At 38.0% G+C, this 7364-nt stretch overlaps 2 protein-coding genes and 1 long non-coding RNA gene across 5 annotated transcripts in view; 1 reads left to right on the plus strand and 2 right to left on the minus strand.

Moving 5' to 3' along the window:
- Positions 1-330, plus strand: part of phc2b (polyhomeotic homolog 2b (Drosophila)) — a 115531-nt gene extending 115201 nt beyond the window's left edge. The window contains exon 16 of the transcript XR_009824666.1: positions 147-330. The gene's annotated coding sequence lies outside the window, so the exon portion shown is untranslated. The remainder of the gene's footprint in view (positions 1-146) is intronic.
- anks1ab (ankyrin repeat and sterile alpha motif domain containing 1Ab) overlaps positions 1-7364 on the minus strand; it is a 181690-nt gene that overhangs the window by 10158 nt on the left and 164168 nt on the right. The gene's annotated exons all lie outside the window — the stretch shown is intronic.
- Positions 4235-5117, minus strand: LOC133643293 (uncharacterized). Of its 2 annotated transcripts, none has more exons than XR_009824662.1 (2): positions 5027-5117; positions 4235-4584 (listed from the first exon to the last, which is right to left on the minus strand). It is a non-coding gene; the product is annotated as an uncharacterized LOC133643293 (long non-coding RNA). The 2 variants fall into 2 exon arrangements; XR_009824661.1 differs by lacking the exon at positions 5027-5117 and adding an exon at positions 4673-5017.

Genomic DNA, 7364 nt, shown 5'->3' on the forward strand with positions numbered 1-7364 from the left:
TGTTAAAAAATGCAAACAAAATTTCCCATGCTTGGGAGGGTTAGGCCTGGGCTTCAGGTTCTACTCGAACCGGTTTTAGTTTGGCTTTGAGAAAACTACTTTTTTTTCCAAGTTTGAACCTCTTGTAACCGTTTTTTACTTTGCAGCCGTACGAGAGCAGGTTGCCGTGGCGACACACAAAATGGGAGAAGGTACGTGACGACGTGTTTGGCGGGATGAGGGATGAGTGAAGATGATCGGGCTGGAATGTTCAAGATGGAGCCGGAGGAGACGACACACACACACACACACACACACACACACACACACACACACACACACACACACACACACACACACACACACACACACACACACACACACACACCTAACAAAGAACAGTGCATTCATGCATCACCGGTGGAAGCCAACAGTCGGAATGGTGTCGCACAAACACACACACAGGTCAACAGTCCAACACAACAACATCCCCTGTGTGTGCACACAGACACACAAACGGTGACGTGACAACAACATCCCCTGTGTGTGCACACAGACACACAAACGGTGACGTGACAACAACATCCCCTGTGTGTGCACACAGACACACAAACGGTGACGTGGCAACATCCTCTGTGTGCACACAGACACACAAACGGTGACGTGACAACAATCCAAAGGTGGCGCACAAAGTGTGTCGACTCCACAACAAGCTTTTGATTGACAGTGCAGGAGGCGGAGGAGGAGGCGGAGCCCCCTTTTTGAAAGATGACAAACATGGCGTATCAAATCCATTCGTAACAACACAACAGCAACACAACACTGAAATGCGCTTCTTCTACCACGTGTGCCACACTTGGCGCTAAAGCACAGGTGTTAAACTCAAGGCCCGGGGGCCACATGTGGCCCACAGAAGCCTGGAAATGTGTCAATAAAATACTCTTTTTTTTTCTTTTTTTTTTACAAAATACATTTGTTCTTTTAATCTTGACATAATAAAATTTGTATAATTTAATCATTTTTATTACATTATTAAGTACTGTTTTACAAAAAAAAGAACAAATTAAATACCGTAAATTCCGGACTATAAGCCGCTACTTTTTTCCCTACGCTTCGAACCCTGCGGCTTATAAAACGGCGCAGCTAATTTGTGGATGTTTCTTCTCTGGCGGCCATTATGCAAATAATTTTCATGAAACACGTGCAAAGACATGAAAAGGTGTGTTATTGTTTGTGTGCTATGGCGCCATCTTTTTGGACAAGTGTGTCTCTTCTGCTTAAATCTTTGAACCGGAACTCAAGAGCCGTGCCGTCTTCTAGTCACCCGTAGCTGTTTCTACTCGTATGGATTCCTAATTCATCGCTCCGAGCAACGTTGGTAAGTTTTCCAATATAACTAAAACAATTCTTACTGACTAAAGCGTCCCATGTGTGATGTCTGTAGGAGTGTTTTCATGCAAAATTTAAGTGCTATCGTAATGTAACCAAGCTAATATGCTAACAGGTTTACGAGTGTCTGTGTTAGTATTATTAACTTACATTCTTTTTGTATTGTTTCACTTTCACAAATTCCTCAGTAAAGTCACCAAAACGTCACCGTGGAGTTATTGAGTCTGTTTAGCTGATTGGAGTCCATGACCATGCCTTCTGTTTTGTTTGATCACCCGTTTTACTGCCCTGTTACAGACACCGTTTGGACACAACTAAGGTATGTAAATAAACATTTACTAAATATTTCTGTGTAAATAACTCATTTCACAACATATATATCGGCGACTTATAGTCTGGTACGGCTAATATATGGAAAATATTTTCTTCTAGAGTTTAGTGCGCTCTATAGTCCGGTAAATACGGTATACATTTACTTAAGTGCTGTAATCTGTAATTAAACTTGAAGTTTAATTAATGAATCACAGGTTACTTAATGTTTCTGCAGGCATCAGAAAATCCAATGTGATGTTTTTTTTAATGTATTTTAATGCCACTAACTGTAAGAAGATAATTATATATATATATATATATATATATATATATATATATATATATATATATATATATATATATATATATATATATATATATATATATATATATATATATATATATATATACATATATATATATATATATATATATATATATATATATATATATATATATATATATATATATATATATATATATATATATATATATAGTCAAAATCTTACAATTGTCTGTATAGACAAAATTGTAAGCATTTGACAATGATCATCTTGAATATTAATGTTACTATATAGTGAATAATAATTGGCTCACAAGACTGTTTATATCTGAGAATGTGCAAAACCCCAAAAGCAGTGAAGTTGTCACGTTGTGTAAATGGTAAATAAAAAGAGAATACAATGATTTGCAAATCCTTTTCAACTTATATTCAATTGAATAGACTGCAAAGACAAGATATTTAACGTTCGAACTGGTAAACTTTGTTATTTTTTGCAAATATTAGCTCATTTGGAATTTGGTGCCTGCAACATGTTTCAAAAAAGCTGGCACAAGTGGCAAAAAAGACTGAGAAAGTGGAGGAATGCTCATCAAACACTTATTTGGAACATCCCACGGGTGAACAGGCTAATTGGGAACAGGTGGGTGCCATGATTGGGTATAAAAGCAGCTTCCATGAAATGCTCAGTCATTCACAAACAAGGACGGGGCGAGGGTCACCACTTTGTCAACAAATGCCTGAGCAAATTGTTTAAGAACAACATTTCTCAACCAGCTATTGCAAGGAATTTAGGGATTTCACCATCTACGCTCCGTAATATCATCAAAAGGTTCAGAGAATCTGGAGAAATCACTGCACGTAAGCCATGATATTACGCACCTTCGTTTCCTCAGGCGGTACTGCATCAAAAAGCGACATCGGTGTGTAAAGGATATCACCACATGGGCTCAGGAACACTTCAGAAAACCACTGTCAGTAACTACAGTTGGTCGCTACATCTGTAAGTGCAAGTTAAAACTCTACTATGCAAAGCCACAGCCATTTATCAACAACACCCAGAAACGCCGCCGGCCTCGCTGGGACCGAGCTCATCTATCTGGCTTTGCATAGTAGAGTTTTAACTTGCACTTACAGATGTAGCGACCAACTGTAGTTACTGACAGTGGGTTTTGAAGTGTTCCTGAGCCCATGTGGTGATATCTATTACACACTGATGTCGCTTTTTGATGCGGCACCGCCTGAGGGATCGAAGGTGCATAATATCATGGCTTATGTGCAGTGATTTCTCCAGATTCTCTGAACCTTTTGATGATATTACGGAGCGTAGATGGTGAAATCCCTAAATTCCTTGCAATAGCTGGTTGAGAAATGTTGTTCTTAAACAATTTGCTCAGGCATTTGTTGACAAAGTGGTGACCCTCACCCCGTCCTTGTTTGTGAATGACTGAGCATTTCATGGAAGCTACTTTTATACCCAATCATGGCACCCACCTGTTCCCAATTAGCCTGTTCACCAAATAAGTGTTTTGATGAGCACTCCTAACTTTCTCTGTCTTTTTTGCCACACCGTCAGTCTACCCCAGGGCAGCTGTGGCTACGAAAGTAGCTTACCGCCACCAGGTGTGAATGAATGATGGGTTTTTAACATGTAAAGCGACTTTGGGTACTTAGAAAAGCGCTATATAAATCCCAGGTATTATTATTATTATTATTATTATTATTACTTGTGCCAACTTTTTGGAAACCTGTTGCAGGCATCAAATTCCAAATGAGCCCATATTTGCAAAAAATAACAACGTTTCTCAGTGTGAACATGAAATATCTTGTCTTTGCAGTCTAGTTGGAGAGCGCTCCCTGACCACCTGAGGGCACCACAGACTGTGGACGCTTTTAAAAAAGGCTTAAAAGCCCTTCTTTTTAAAAAAGCCTTTTTTTTTTTTTTAGATATGTGCATACTAGCTATAGCTATTTGGCTGTTCTAGTTTTTATTTCTATTTATTTCTTTATTATCTTTTTTTTTTTTTTTAATACACTGTAGCACTTTGAGATTGTTTACTCAATATAAAGTGCTTTTTACAAATAAAATATATTATTATTATTATTCAATTGAATTTAGGTTGAAAAGGATTTGCACATCATTGTATTCTCTTTTTATTTAGCATTTACACAACGTGAACTGCTGCCTGCCTTTAATAGCTAATAGCAGGTGTGATTAATTAAATGTGTGTTAATGTGTCCGGACATCACATTTAAAGCCATGTAAGGCCTCCATTTTTGCAAAAAAAATCCTTTTAATGACCCGCACAAACCCTGTAATTACCCACATGCATATTTTCAATAAATGTTTAAATTTACTGCGACACGAGTTTGACGGCCCTGTGCTACAAGTCTTGACCCGGCAGGCGTCCAGAGGGAGAATCATCGCCATGGAGGGAACATCAAAGTGCAGCAAAGAGTGTTGGTGAGCACAGAACAAATGCATAGAAGAAGGGACAAAACAACAAAAACAACAAACTGCTACTTTTTGTTTTCATCGATTTGTCTTTTTGGCATCCCGGGCTAAGTCGCGCGGCCTCCTCACAGCGCCTCACAGTGGTAGATGCCTGGTAAGACAGGATAGGCTACACATGGAAGAAGAAAATTAATGTAAAATGTTGCAAAAGTGTCAAAAAAAAAAAAAAAAGAATTGTTAAGAATAAAATAAGCAACCTCCGGGTGCCGTCAGGGAGGCGGATGCATGTTGTCATGGGGGGGAGGGAGGGGGGTGGGGGGAGGGGGGGGGGGAGAGGCAGTTTGGTTGGCAGATAGCTCGCTTCTGTGGATCTTCCAAGGCGCCGAATGGCGAGGAGGCGGAGTCAAGGGAGTCCTTGGCATGGGCAAAAGGAGGAAGAGTGCAAAGGGGGAGGGGCAGCCCTGAGGGTGGCGACGCCGTCACAGTCAGAAGGCACGGGGCTCGAACTGCGTTTGTGTGCGAGGACAATGCAAGGGAGGGGACAGGGGGGGGCGGGGCTTAGGGGAGGGGGCGATATGGGGGCGGGCCCTCAGAATATGGTGGTCTCGTACTTGGTGCTGACGGGCCGCCGGCTGGAGTCCCGCTGGTCCAAGAGCCAGGAGGTGCTGCCCAGGGAGTGCATGTCTGCGTCCGTCTCCAGGGGGTCCATCTGCCGGGGGGAGGGGAGGGATGGAGGGGGGAGGAGGAACGGGGGGGGGGGGGGGAGGCGAGAGGAGTGCGTGAGACGGGCGTCAGCTGAGGCCATGTGACCACATTGACTAGTCTTCATGCGGATCAGAGGCGCCGCCACTCAAGGCTCAATCCACCACGAGATGATTGACAGCTGTGCCCCCCCACCCCCCATACACACATCAAATACGAACAAAAATGATAATTGTGAGTCATATTCAAGTAAAACAATATTTGTAATAAAAGCAACATGTTTCTTCACACTGTGAACGTGTGCAAGAAGGTTTTGCTCTCTGTGATCACGGCGCGGCTAAAAGTAGTTCCTCTGAGTTAGCGCTTATAACAATGTCGCTAATACTTGTTAATATTCATGTCAGGACACGTAAAGGAGTATTGTTGGTCATTTTTTCATGTTTTTAGTGTGATTTAGATGCATTTAGCTGCATTGTTAGCCACCTAGCACAAACCGATTATTACAAATTAGAGTAAAATAAAATATATTGTATTTTAAAAAATAAAATGCATTTGTGATGTTGTCTCTAAAAAGGATCACGAATGATAGGCAAAACTCCAAAATGTGCAGTTTGCCTTTAAAGTCTACTCGGACTCAAGAAATGTGTTGTAATCGCAAAGGATTATGGGCAATCCCTACTAATGGAGTGTTTCCCGTGAATGCAAAGAATAATGTTGAAAGAAATCTAGATGAAACTAGTCTGATGTTATTTGCTTTGTATTAAGGACAGCAGCCTTTGAGGAAAAGAGAAGAAAATTGAGGAAAAAAAGAGGAACATTGGGAACAAAAGACTAAAATTGAGAGAAAAAATTGTGGGAAAAAGAGAAATTAGAAAAAAAAAAAAAAAGGCAAAACTGAGGAAAAAATATAGAAATTGTGGTGAAAAAAGAGTAACATGGAGAAAAAAATGAAAAAAACATTTAAAAAAGAAAAAAAAAGGAGAATGAAGAGGAACATTGGGAGGAAAAATTGTGGAAAAAAGAGGAAACATTTGGAAAAAAGGAACATTAAAAAAAATGAGAAAAAAGATCAAAACTGAGAAAAGAAATAGAGAAATTGTGGAAAAAAAGAGTTACATGGAGAAAGAAAAAAAAGAAAATTGAGAATAAAGAGGAACATTAGGAGGAAAATTTGTGGGAAAAAAAGAGGAAACATTTGGAAAAAAGAAAGATTTAAAAAATTAGAAAAAAAAGATGAAAACTAAGGAAAAAATAGAGAAATTGTGGAGAAAAAGAGTAACATTGAGAAAAAAAAAGAAAAAAACATTAAAAAAAAAAAGAAAATTGAGAATAAAGAGGAACATTGGGAGGAAAAATTTTGGGAAAAAAGAGGAAACATTTGGAGGAAAAGAACATTAAAAAATGAGAAAAAAAAGATCAAAACTGAGGAAAAAATTGAGAAATTGTGGAAAAAAAAGAGTAACATGGAGAAAAAAATGAAAAAACATTTTTTTTAAAAGAAAAAGAACATTGAGAATAAAGAGGAACTTTGGGAGAAAAACATTTTGGAAAAAAGAGGAAACATTTGGAGAAAAAGAACATTTTAAAAAAATGAGAAAAAAGACCAAAACTGAGGAAAAAAATAGAGAAATTGTGGGAAAAAAAAAGTAACATGGAGAAAAAAAAAGAAAAGAAAATTGAGAATAAAGAGGAACATTGGGAGGAAAAATTTTGGAAAAAAGAGGAAACATTTGGAGGAAAAGAACATTAAAAAATGAGAAAAAAAAGATCAAAACTGAGGAAAAAATTGAGAAATTGTGGGAAAAAAAGAGTAACATGGAGAAAAAAATGAAAAAACATTTTTTTAAAAAGAAAAAGAACATTGAGAATAAAGAGGAACTTTGGGAGAAAAACATTTTGGAAAAAAGAGGAAACATTTGGAGAAAAAGAACATTTAAAAAAAATGAGAAAAAAGACCAAAACTGAGGAAAAAAATAGAGAAATTGTGGGGAAAAAAAAGTAACATGGAGGAAAAAAAAGAAAAGAAAATTGAGAATAAAGAGGAACATTGGGAGGAAAAATTTCGGAAAAAAGAGGAAACATTTGGAAAAAAGGAACATTAAAAAAATGAGAAAAAAAATATCTAAACTGAGGAAAACATTGAGAAATTGTGAAAAAAAAGAGTAACATGGAAAAAAAAAGAAAAAAACATTTTTAAAAAAAGAAAAAGAAAATTGAGAATAAAGAGTAACATTGGGAGGAAACATT

Source organism: Entelurus aequoreus, linkage group LG26 (assembly GCF_033978785.1).
Source record: "Entelurus aequoreus isolate RoL-2023_Sb linkage group LG26, RoL_Eaeq_v1.1, whole genome shotgun sequence".
Classification (NCBI taxonomy): Eukaryota; Metazoa; Chordata; class Actinopteri; order Syngnathiformes; family Syngnathidae; genus Entelurus; species Entelurus aequoreus.